Below are 12,647 nucleotides of genomic sequence, written 5' to 3'. Positions count from 1 at the left end.
CTGAGGAGGGGGAGTGATTATGACAGAGAGTCTGGTGGGGATCTACAGCCATCCAAGGTCAACCCACCACCCATCGAAAATATTCACACGTGATCTTGGCAACTCAGTTGCACATATCTGCGTCCAGGAATACTGCCTAGGTGAGAGTGAGCACTAAGGAAAAATGAGCTGGATGCTTCCTTGGGAACCGTATAAGCTGCTGTTTGCAGTCAGGGACACAGAGGAAATGGAGGTTAGATAGGGAAAGTACAAAGTTCACTGTGACATTACATATGTACATGTTACTCAGGAATTTTTAAAAATTCATTTAAATATAAAAAACAATCTATTGAAGGCATAAAACAGAAATTCTTCAGTGAAATGAAATCTCATGCTACCTGCTGTTATAGACTAATTGCTCACAATCAACGAACTCTTATCTTTTTCATTTCAAAATTATTAGTATTACCTTGGTTATTAGTGTAATTTGGTGTTATCCTTTTTTATTTCCAAATTAAAATGCGCCATGATATGCTCTAAATGAATAAGAACTTTAATTATTTTTCCAAGGGAAAACATTTAATCTAAATTTACACTCAATACTCCTGTGGAATACATAAATGTTATAATAAAAAGGTGTGTGAGCAAAATAACTGAAAACTGTGCTGGATGTGTATGGTTAAAATGCTCAGCTGGCAATAAGTTGATACAGCAAGAATTCATCAGTATCCTACAGTCCACAGTCCATATTTTTCTCCTCTCACTCCTGGTATTTCACCTTAGTTCATTGACTTAATTTCTGAGTCTCACATTTAATGATTGTTCTCTTTAATTCAACTTTCCTTTTGCTAAACCATTCTCTGCTTCTGTCTGATCCCTCAGACACTTCCTTAGATATCTGGCCTCAGAATCTTTAGCAAATCGCTGATTCCCATTTGAATAACAGGCAAGGTCCCACACTCAATAGTTCTGTCTCTACCCGCTTTTCCTTTGCCTTATCAATAATATATCTAGTTATCTATTAGCTTCATTCAAATTCCTTCTGAACAAACACATTTTAATCTTCATGGTCTTTCAGTGGAGATTATCCCTTTGCTAAACTATCCTTTTCAAGCAAGTTTATAGAATCACTGGAGATAATGCTATTCCTTGTCTTCATATGCACTTTGGGATGGTCTTACAGGCTATTTTGAATGTGACTACTGAGCTTTCATAAAACATAAATCTTCTGATTTTGTTGGACAAATATTCAGAATACTTACTTTCTTTAAATTTTTTTAACTTAAAGCTACTCTACTCTCTTTGCGTATTCTTAAAAGATGACAGTACTTAATTTCCTACTTTGAATTTTGATTTTATGCTGATCTTTTTTATTGTTTTTAAATTTAAGGGCAACTTTACAGCTTTTTCTCATCTACACTACCCCACAATGCTTCCTACTGTAAAACATCTTCATTTGTTCATTTCAGTCTTGGTTATTTTATGATGGAGCACAGCCAGTCTGTATGGAAGTCAAATATCATTACACTCAATTCTAATTAGTCTCTTCACAAGAACACATTCTTTTCACAAGAATGTACCTCATTCATTTTCATTATTTAACTGCATCTAACATTCCTATTTGGTCCTTCAGGATAAAGTCTTTCTGGGTATGAGGTTAATTCCATTAGGACTTTTCTTGATCTTGACCTCTACATTGATTCCATAAGATTCCATCTTTCTGATATTTAATTATGAAACTTCTTGATTTTGCTTATATGTACATCTAATTTGCCACCTCTGGATCACAGTCAAAACATTGAACTTCCTGACACAGTAATTGTAACTCCTTCTTTTTACTGTTTTTTTCCTACCATTTTCATTCTCTAAAATCTAAGCCAGTGAAGCACTTAAGATCCATATGGTAAGATATCTCACCACTATTGGGACCCTGTACAAAATCCTGTGGTTATGCAGTTTCAATTATGCATTTGGACAGTTCACTGAATTTTCCCTTCAGTACATCCTGCAGCTATAAATTGTCTCAAAAGAGCTGGAAGGGAATCAGAAAAACTTTGTTCCATAGAATCAAATGGCTACGTTTGTTCAGAAATCCATAAGTAGGAAACATCATGAACCAGAAAGTTTCTCTGCCTTATGTCTGGGACAGAATCTCTATTTCAATGCACATCTCATGATTCTGTTCCATACCATTTGAATCATCGCTCTCTGACAATGATATCAGGGTGAGACTAATGATGTGAAGAAAACACAAATATTTAAATTGTCTTGTACATATAAGCTTCAATTTACTTCTTTTGAAATATACTAATTTCTTTAACCTAAATAATTTTTATTTTAATGCAACTAGACAGGACTGTTTTTGAGAAGTGATCTTTCTGTGAGCAGATAAAAATTTATTTGCAAGTAAAAGGGATAAAAAATATTTTAGGAAATGCTGAGAAAATTAAGATAGGGCTAGATATGTACTAAGTATAGTTGAAGTTACAAATTGTACTGACTAGGTCATTAACCATAATGCGAGTGTATAGGAAATTAGAGTGTACATCATCTGTTTTCCAAGCTGTTTCTCAGTGAGGACGAAGTAAAATGAAACTTCACCTGGGAAACTTTGTTTCTTTTCTTTCATGATATGTTTAAAGCACATCTGTTACAGAGTTAAAAAGGATATTATGTCAGAATTGCCAAGAGAAAAATCTGGTTGTTTTTTTAATTTTACAGTGACTGCAGGTAAAGTTTGATCCTTCAGTCTAGTTTTAAACATGGTTTGAGAGAGAATTACATGTTCTGTTCCATTTGTTCAGAAGTTCTTCAGAGTTACCATTAAAAAACCCCAACCTAGAATCACAAATAAAATGAGAGATAGATATAACATTATACTTCTCATGACTACTATGAAGAAGATCCATAATCTGAGATCTCATTACCCTAAGGCTAGTTTGAAATAAGGTGATCATCACCCACAGGATATACTTGCCCATGTACACAGGAAGTGGAAGTATGTATGGAAAATGGAATTATAGATGACATGTGAGGGAGAGACATGAAACCATGCTCTGACATGCTGAAATGGAATTACAAAGAAGAAAATTCACACGCAGTTAAAAAATGTAGAGAGATAAGAAGGAGAATAAGATAGGATGGAGAATAAGACAGGCTGCTAAAGACACATCAGAAACAAAAGGAGGGCCAAAGAAAAATTTGGCCTGCTGGATGGGGTGGTCTGCCACTGATGAAGGACACAGAAAAGTATAAAGTACTCGCTACGTTCTTCGCCTTATGTTTTCAGGTAAGGACTGGTCTCCAGCCTCCTAGATATCTGTGCCTAGTAGTTGAGCTTGAGGGAGAGAGCTACTATCCATAGTAGAGAAAGATTTGAGTTAGGTCCTATTTAATCCGGTTGGATATGCACAGGTCCATGCAACGAGATGGGATGCATCTGAGGCTGCCAAGGGTGCAATGTAATTCTGAGGCTGCCTTCTGTGGTCTTTGAAAGGTCATGGTGACTAGTAGATTTTTCCTGCTGACTAGAAAAAGACATCTTCAAAAAGAACAAAAAGGAGGACTTAGGCAACAACAGGGAGGTCAACCTCACCCTCAGTCCCTGGGAGGTTATTCAGCAAATCCACCTAGAAGCCAGTTCAAGACACATAAAGGCCAGGGTGGTGATTTGGAACAGCTAGCACAGGTCTAATAAGGGCAAACTGTGCCATACCAATGGTTATGCCTTCTCTGAGAAGATAGCTGGCACTGGGAAGAGCAGTGAGTAACATTTGTTTTTAGCAGTGTCTAGGCTTTTGACAATGTCTCCCATAAACATCGTATCCAAGTTGGGGAGATATGGACTGGGTGGGTAAACTACAAAAAGGAAAAAAAGTTGTCTGGACCATTAGGCTTAATGGTTCAAAACCTACCTGGCACGCAGTTATGAGTGGTGTTGCTTGGGTGATACTGAAGTTGATGATATTTAACATCTTAATTAACATCGTTATTAGGGGGCAGAATATTTCTTCATTAAGTCCATGTGAGACCTCAGACTGGGAGGACTGCTTGATATGTTGGCTGGCAGTGTTGCCATTCAGAGAGACCTTGACAAGGTGGAGACAGGGGCCAACAGAAACTCAAGAATTCATCAAAGACAAATAAAAAGTCTGAGATGGAATAAACTCATGTAACATTACAGCCTGCCAGCTGCACCCCTGCTGGACAAAACCTTGCAGCAATGAAAGTTAACTGCATACTATGTTAGTAGCAGTGTAACCAGCAAGTCAATTATTCCTTTCTTTTTGATACTTTGAGGCCATATGTATGAAGCTATGCCCAGTATTTCCCCCTCCCATACAAAAAAGAGATTGACAAACTTTAGAAAGTCCAACAATTGACTACCAAGATGATTAGGGGCTGGAGCATATGATGGAGGAGGTGAAGACGAATGAATAGGAATTATTCAAGTTGGAGAAGAGAAGATCAAGGAAATCTAACTGTAGTCTACCAAAAGTCAGAGACAGAACCAGAATTCTGACAGCCATGCACAGTGAAAGATCAAGAGGCCATAGATACAAATCGCAGAAAGGGCTTCAGCTGGATACATTAAAAAAAAAAAAATCACAGTGAGGGTAATTAAACACTAAAGCAGGCTGCCCAGAGAGGCTGTGAGAACTCCATCCTTGGAGATATTCAACACTTGACTGGACATGGCCCTGAACAACCTGACCTAACTTTGTTGTTGATCCTGCTTTAAGCATGTGGACTAAATGACTTAGAGAGAGCCCTTGCAATCTCAAGCATTTTATGCTTCAAAACCATTTCAGGATCATTGTCTACCATTATTTGTGGTGTAGTCAAGCTGCTTGTTTTTTCCTGGGGTTGAATTCATTTAGCTTCCCATCTGGATCACACTATGAGTTACTACAAAGCCCATTACCTCCCATTTGGTCTGCTGTTCATTGATTGACTGTTTCCACAAAAGTTGCTCTTGTGATAGCTGGTAAGTCTGGGTTTTGACCATTTTATATCAGTTACACCCCTGTACCCCCTATAAGTAAGTGGCCTGAGTGTTATTCTCTGAGTAACTCATGTTTCCCCATAAATTCTCATACTACTGTGTGAATGGCTGGGCTTCTACACCTACAGATTGAACCAGAGTACGGACTGAGGCTTTGATTCAGGCCTCTGCCTTATATAGCCCCTTACTGCACATCTGGATGTACATACAAATGTGGAATTTTGCTACGTGGTCCAGCTCTTTGCTTTTCTTCCAGCTCTCTGAAAGGCTCCTTCTTGCTTATCCTCTCCAAGAATCCTAAGAAGATGCCTGCCTCTGCCTGTGGTTTTATTTTGTATGCCTTTAGAGAATTTCCTAGATCTGAATAGGAAAAGGTAACTTGACCCCTGAGCACACTGCAAAATAAGTGCTCATTTTTTAATAACACTTTTAAAACTAAGAATGACTATACTTTTATGTAATGGCATATGCAAATGCAACCTTGGATCACCCTGAATTGTAAAAGGGCATGTGCAACACCAGCTCAGAACTAAGTAAAACTAATAAGTATAATCATTCTGTATCTAAATTAAAACAGGAAGACAAAGGTTTAAATATCAGTCAGTCAATAAACTGCAGATATGCAGGGTTTAATTCCTTTATCAGAGAATGACTCCTTAGGTAAGTACAATTAGTACTTTACAGAAATTAGTCATGAGTTATATGATTTGTGTTTTCTTGTATTGGTTATTAACTTTCAAACTGATTTATGAATTCCAGGAACAACCTCTAGCTGAGGTTCCATTTTCACAGAATCACAGAATCACAGAATCACAGAATCATAGAATCATAGAATCATAAAATCATAGAATAGTTTGGGTTGGAAGGGACCTTTAAACATCATCTGGTCCAACCCCCCTGCAAATGAGCAGGGACGTCTTCAACTAGACCAGGTTGCTCAGAGCCCCATCCAACCTGGCCTTCAATGTTTCCAGGGATGGGGCATCCACCACCACACCGGGCAACCTGTGCCAGTGTTTCAACACTCTCCTTGGGACATTTTTTTTCCTTTTATCTAGTCTAAATCTACCATCTTTTAGTTTAAAACCATTACCCCTTGTCCTGTTGCAACAGGCCCTGCTAAAAAGTCTGTCTCAAATGGGCTGGGCAGCATCCCTGGAGATCACCTAGTCCAACCTCTGTGCTTACAGTCAGGGTCAGCTACAGCAGGATGTTCAGTTGTATTCTGAATGTCTTCAAGGATGGTGACTCTGCAACCTCTCTGGGACATCTATTCTAGAATTCAATCACCTTCTCAAAAAAACCAAAAGTTTAAATGGAATTTCTTTTATTTCAGTTTGTGCCCAGTGCCCTCTGACCTGTCACTGAGTACCACAGAGAAGACTCTGGTTCCTCCATCTTCACTCCCTCCCATCAGGTATTTATAAATATTGATGAGATCCCCTCTGAGCCTTCTCTTCTCCAGGCTGAACAGTCCCAGCTCTTTTAGCCTCCCCTCACACATCAGGTGTTCCAGTCCTTAATCATCTCCATGACCTTTCCTTCACAGCATAGTGCTGACTCATTTTATTAATTCCTTATTATATTGGGATGCTTAGTTAAGAATTTAGTTTATTTAAAAGTGATATATTACTAATTGGTGATAAAACTCATAAACAATTTTCTTCTATTTTTCTTCAAAATTGCAATGAAGGTTCTGAGAGATATCTATTCCTGTGTTTACAATCAACTGTATTTTTTTCCAGGGTTGTCTGTTTTAAACCTTCTAAAGGATGCAAGGGGAGGGGAGACCTTATCATTCTCTATAACTTCCTGAAAGGGGGTTGTGGCAAGGTGGGTGTTGGTCTCTTCTCCCAAGTAACCAGTGATAGGGCGAGAGGAAATGGCCTCAAGTTGCACCAGGGGAGGTTTAGACTAGATATTAGGAAAAATTTCTTCACTGAGAGGGTAGTCAAGCATTGGAACAGGCTGCCCAGGGAGGTGGTGGAGTCGCCATCTCTGGAAGTGTTCAAAAAACGTGTGGACGTGGCACTTCAGGACATGGTTTAGTGGGCATGGTGGTGTTGGGTTAACGGTTGGACTTGATGATCTTGAAGGTCTTTTCCAATCTTAATGATTCTGTGATTCTGTGATGTTTCAGTGTCAGGGGAATTATATAGCATGCCTGATCTTAGTGAACTATGCATGACATACAGGTTTTAGCTTTAATGTCTAATATGATGATCTGAGAAAGTTTTTATTTTTCCATCTGGCTTTTTGTTGACGTGTTGCTGGATAGGTTTATTTACCTACAATAAGTGTGATGGTGGTCACATTGGTTGTAATGACATATCTTCCTTGTTGAAGCAGGCATGTTACAGACATATTTCAGAGGAGATGTTTTGGACTGGACAGAGTGGTATAAATTTCAAATTGATAGCTTCACTCCTGCCACATTACACATCTTTCTTACACTAAAACATTTCTTTATCTTTCACATATCACTATTATTCCATCACTTGGGAATTCCTTACTGACCCATTCAAGATTGAAAAGTGAAGTTACTCAGCTACTCACACCAATAAAATGTGTTAAAAAACCAAACTATAGTGTCATTATCTTCCTTCCCTGCATATAACCCATATGGAATGTCCCCTATGTTTCATGAAATCTATATTTATGGATCAGGCATTTATTTTATTTTGCACTTTTTTTTTTTTGAAAGAGGGTAGAAAAACAGAAGCTCTGAGTCAAATCTTGTCACTATTTTACTGACAGCATGAAATTGTCTTGCTGTCCCAGAGGTTAATAAGAAAAAGAATTTCTTATCAGACATCAAAGAAAATGCAGAATTATCACAACAACAAGCAATATTCTTTCATTCTCTAATAATAAACTGTGCACGTTACTACAAGAAACAAATGTACCCAACTGAATAGATAAATCCATAAATAAGAGCGAACTTTTTGGTTTAAGAAACAAACTGAAAAATATGCTGTATGTGGTTAGAAACAAACTATATTAGTAATAGTGAGCTTTACTAGAAATCACACTGCTTTTACTGGTCCTTTATCACTACCCACTAACTCATGGAAACTTGTAATAGAAAGCAAGCCCCTGGTTAAAGAACTCTTTGCTTCAAGAGAAGAGGAATACAAAGCACTGACAGACAGTATTTTCAGTTTAATATCAAAGCTATAAAATAAGCAGAAATTATTAGGAACCAATAAAAGGGTTCAGGCTCTTTCAGCAGGTCTTAGAGAGAATGTATTGCTTAAATCCAAAATGGTGTTGCTGAGAAACCACTCAGCTACTGCTTAGCTCTGGAATTTCATAAGATTTTCATGCACCTTGTTTTTCTTTCTTATAAGCTTTCCCAAACTTAAGAGTTGCACCTTTGCACCTTCTTGAATGAATACTGCAACCACTATCCTGATAGTGGAAAATAAAGTTTCTTCTGGATGGGTTTTTAAAGAAATGAGTGAGCCCTGACAGTGCTCAAGGATCAAGGATATAGTTCCTATTTTCGGGGAAGGGTTCAATGCTATCAGTGCTGAGTACTTCATCTGTCTTCATAAATTCATGTGCACAGAGAAGCGAGGTACTGGATGCACTCTCTTCTCAGTGTTTTCTTAGAGACCAGTTTGTTTTACGCTGCATTTGGAAAGAAGCAAACTGCCTGCCCAGCGCCTGTTGAAAGGTGCCAAACTCCTGCCTAGGACTTTCAGTGGTTATCTTGGGACAGGTGGGTAAAAGCCAGGGTTGGGGAATCCCAAGAAGCTTGAGGAAAAGGTAACTCAAAAAGAATCTGCTGAATATTTATCTTCTGAACCCTAAGTCAGAAGGCTTTTGCCATGAATCATCTTAATTCTCAATGCCTTAAAAAGATCTGACTTGTTTTCCTGTCATAAAAAGCCTAATAAACCTTTTTCATTCAAGGATTTTATTTCATTTCAGATTTCTCACTTAAAAAATGTTCTATTAATTTCATTTGATTTCGGTTTGCTGACATTTTGCTTCTCAGTTCCAGTTAGCCTCAAAGAAAACACTAAAGCTATCAGGAGTTATTCTGATCTTTCAGTAGTAATTTTAAAAAAAGCCTAGCCCTTGTAATGCCAGAAATAAGCTAGGACTTCACTTTGGTAGTGCTAATACCTTTTTACCTTGAATGTAAGTGAAGTCTTTGAGTTTTTTCCTCTGGAATTGTGATATTTAACATTGTTATCACACCAAGAAATAAACAATTGTTTGAGGAAATGGGTAAGAGTTGTTCTCAGTGCTACAGTGCTGAGTCAGTCATGCAGAACTAATTTCCTGGCTGTCTCTGAATGCACATAAAGTTGCTCTGTAGCTGCTGCTGACAATGAACTAGTGACTGGAAAGAGGAATCTTAAACACAGTCACATCTCTTGACTGTTAAAATCTTTTACACAGCGCTCTGATCTAATGTATTGTAGTAAGCAATATCCTTTCTTTTTTTGAGTGTTAGTGAAAGAAGTTTTACTACCTGAAGTTGTTGCTAAGTAACCAAATGCTTCCAAAATATATCTTTCTTGCTAATAAAACTGGTTTTTTTTCTGTTAATGAATATACTTACATCGGAAATGCAACACTGGATATTGCATAATGGGAAAAATACCTTCACAATAGCAGATTATCATGCATAACTGAGGATGTCTCATTCATGTGGGGAGCATATTACAAGTCACTTAATCAGAAAATCTGTATTTGAATAAAACTGCCTAACATTTTAGAAGCAAGATGCAAATGGAGTAAGCTGCATTTGTAAAAAGAGACTCCGTTATTTCTTTAGCTACCTCATATGTTGCAGAAAAAAAAATCCCTGATGCTGGTCCTTAAGATATGATATTTAAAGCAGGCTTGCAGATATTTTTGCTTTCAGAAATAAAGTGAATTTCATAAAATGGTATTTCAGCACAAAGATCCCCAGAAAAAAAAAATCCCCAAACAATCCACCAGAAGTAAGAGAAAGAAGAAATGCATTCACGTACATAAATTAACTAAGAATGCAAGAAAACAGAAGAGTCCCACAAGTAGCAATACTGCTTCTAGCTTAATGTAGATCTAGTATTATTCTTCAGATAAACTTTAATGGCTGGGAGAAGATGAAGGTGGGAGGAAAGTGCACTCAAATCTAAGTTTGCAATGTTACAGCCCACACAGGGATGTAAATGAAGATTTGGACACAGGAGCTGCTCAGTGAAGCAGAAGGTTTTGCATCCCTCTAGTAAAATGCAGTTACGAAACTGTCTTTTAAAATGTGTGCATGCTGAGTAAACTTACTCAGTTATTGTTACTGAAAATGTGATTAATCTTGGATTGTCGTCTCATTGTTTCCATGGTCAAAGAATAAAATGTTTACATTCAATCTAGAATGACTTATTTTTGAATTAAAGAAAATAGCAATAATGAAGCACAAAAGCAAGGTCTCTGTGGCTGCATCTGCATGAACAAATCTCATGCCAAATTTTCAGCACTGTTACTAGCAAAAGCCTACGTGGTGGCACTTCCTGGAAAAGAACAGAGTTTTCATAGCACAGTGCAAAAATTCCTGAGTCCTAACTACAGGGGAACTTACCCTGTTGTTAGCATTGTACCAGCACTAAATTAGCAGCTCAAGAGTGAGCATGATTTGTGTCCTTTAATTTCAGGCAGCAGCAACTCTGAGAATGAAATGGCAGCTGAACTCTTTACATGGTGCTTAGCGCTGTAGAGAACTGGAAGATAGTTGCAGGGAAGTTGTAGATATTTAAAGGTGCAACACAAAGGAAAAAAGAAAGAAAATCACAGTTTTGTTGCCACACACATAGCTGTACCATGCAGTGCTGTACTGCTGGATTATTACTAACAAGGATGACATGAAAGGATGTGTGAGGCTGTCATCTTAAAAAGCCTGACACATAGTGATTGTTGTAACTGTGTACACTGTGACTCGTTAGACAGCGCAGTCTCTGCTTCTCAAATGACAGAAGGAAAAGTGCTTGGGAAAGGGCAAGTACTAACTGCAGCCTCACAAAGCACCTAATGCTTTCCTCCTTGAATCTTGGCACTCTCTCTCTCTTCCCCCCATCCCTTCCCCCCTTCCTTCCCCCCTTCCTTCCCCCCTTCCTTCCTTCCTTCCCCCCCTTCCTTCCTTCCTTCCTTCCTTCCTTCCTTCCTTCCTCCCTCCCTCCCTCCCTCCCTCCCTCCCTCAAATGTGAAGTATAAAACTAGCAGGTTTTTCATAAGTCACATGGCTCCTGTGGGAAAATTATATTTGCAATTCTCAACATCAGTGACCGAAAGGTACAAATATTCTGTCAATCCTACCACTGCTTTTATATAAAGGAATGCTCAATGTTCATATATTCTTATTCATATAGCTTCATAAATATTCAAATGCCAGGGGAAAATGTGGTTGGAAATGGGGGAGTACTTCTAAAGTAAATATAAATTAAAATAAACATGAGGTAATCAAAAGAGTTTCGATTCATTCATAGAAAAGATCCAAATAGAAGGTAGAGTTGCTCATTTCTCCTCCTACTTCTTGCCCTCCTCTGCCAGGGACAGAAAGTGCAGGGGCATGTCCTATCTTGTCCAAGGACCACCACAGAGGAGGGACTTTCCAACATGTCACTCTCAAGGTCAGCACAGAACTTGGATCTATGTTCAAAACTCAATCCAGTCCTATCTTGTTCATTGGTGGTGGTCTGGGATTACAGAACCACAATTAGTTTCCTGACGTTCTTCTTTTCTCTTGAGACCTGCCTGGATGCTCTCCAATGCTCTCCTCGCATGTGCTCCAATACCTTGTTCAGTGCAGTAACAGATGCAAAAGGCACAACATTGTTGAAATGTTTTTCAGCATTTGTTATGACATGAAGACTCTTGGGTCTTAGGATCTCTGGATTTTCCAATCCAAATTCATGGTTTCCTAGAAAAAGAGGTCTGGAAAAGGCTGTGGGAGACAACCTAGTGCAAACTCCATATAGAAAGCAGAATCATTTGTACCTCAGTCATTGTTCTCAAATGCTGACAATCCTAACCCATCCTTGAAAGCCTCAAATAACAGCTACTCCAGGTACTCCAAGGTCTTTTCTGTCTTCATTAGGTAAGATCCCTGATGAATCTTTCCTTTTTACTGCTCTCCTGTTTGCTAGCTACTTGGCTCTTTTTCATTAACTCCTTGGCGGAGTCCTGCTCCCTTAAAGGTTGTTTTACATTTAACTCTCCTAATGATTTATGCACTAAAAGGATATGGGGAAAAAAGGTATTGTTTGAACATCTGGAGAATAACAAGCTTACTTTCTTGAAAGTAATATTTCTCTCCTTTCACTTAAAGTTTCTTAAATTAGAGAACACAATCTATTGGTTTTAATTTGACAATTGTTAATTTATTATTTATATTTACACTAGGTTGTGCATCATACAGGTATTGCATTATGATAATTTGACATTCTGTGGTACATTTGGTAACATTTATTATTCTTTTGTTGATTTATTCTTACTGTTCTGGTACTGTGATCATGTTTGGATTTTTGAGAGATGTGAGCACTTGAACAGATTTATTTCTATTGAGTTTTGTGCAGTTAGGTAGGAGACATGTTAGTGTTATTTGTGTGTATGAAAGAAACTTACTCCTATATTTGGCTCTTAGACATAAAAAATGCCTTCCATGGATGGG

Source organism: Phaethon aethereus (genome assembly GCF_964289735.1).
Source record: "Phaethon aethereus genome assembly, chromosome: 3".
In the NCBI taxonomy this organism is placed as follows: Eukaryota; Metazoa; Chordata; class Aves; order Phaethontiformes; family Phaethontidae; genus Phaethon; species Phaethon aethereus.
The sequence above is the reverse complement of the archived record's forward strand: the minus strand, read 5'-3'. Positions refer to the sequence as shown.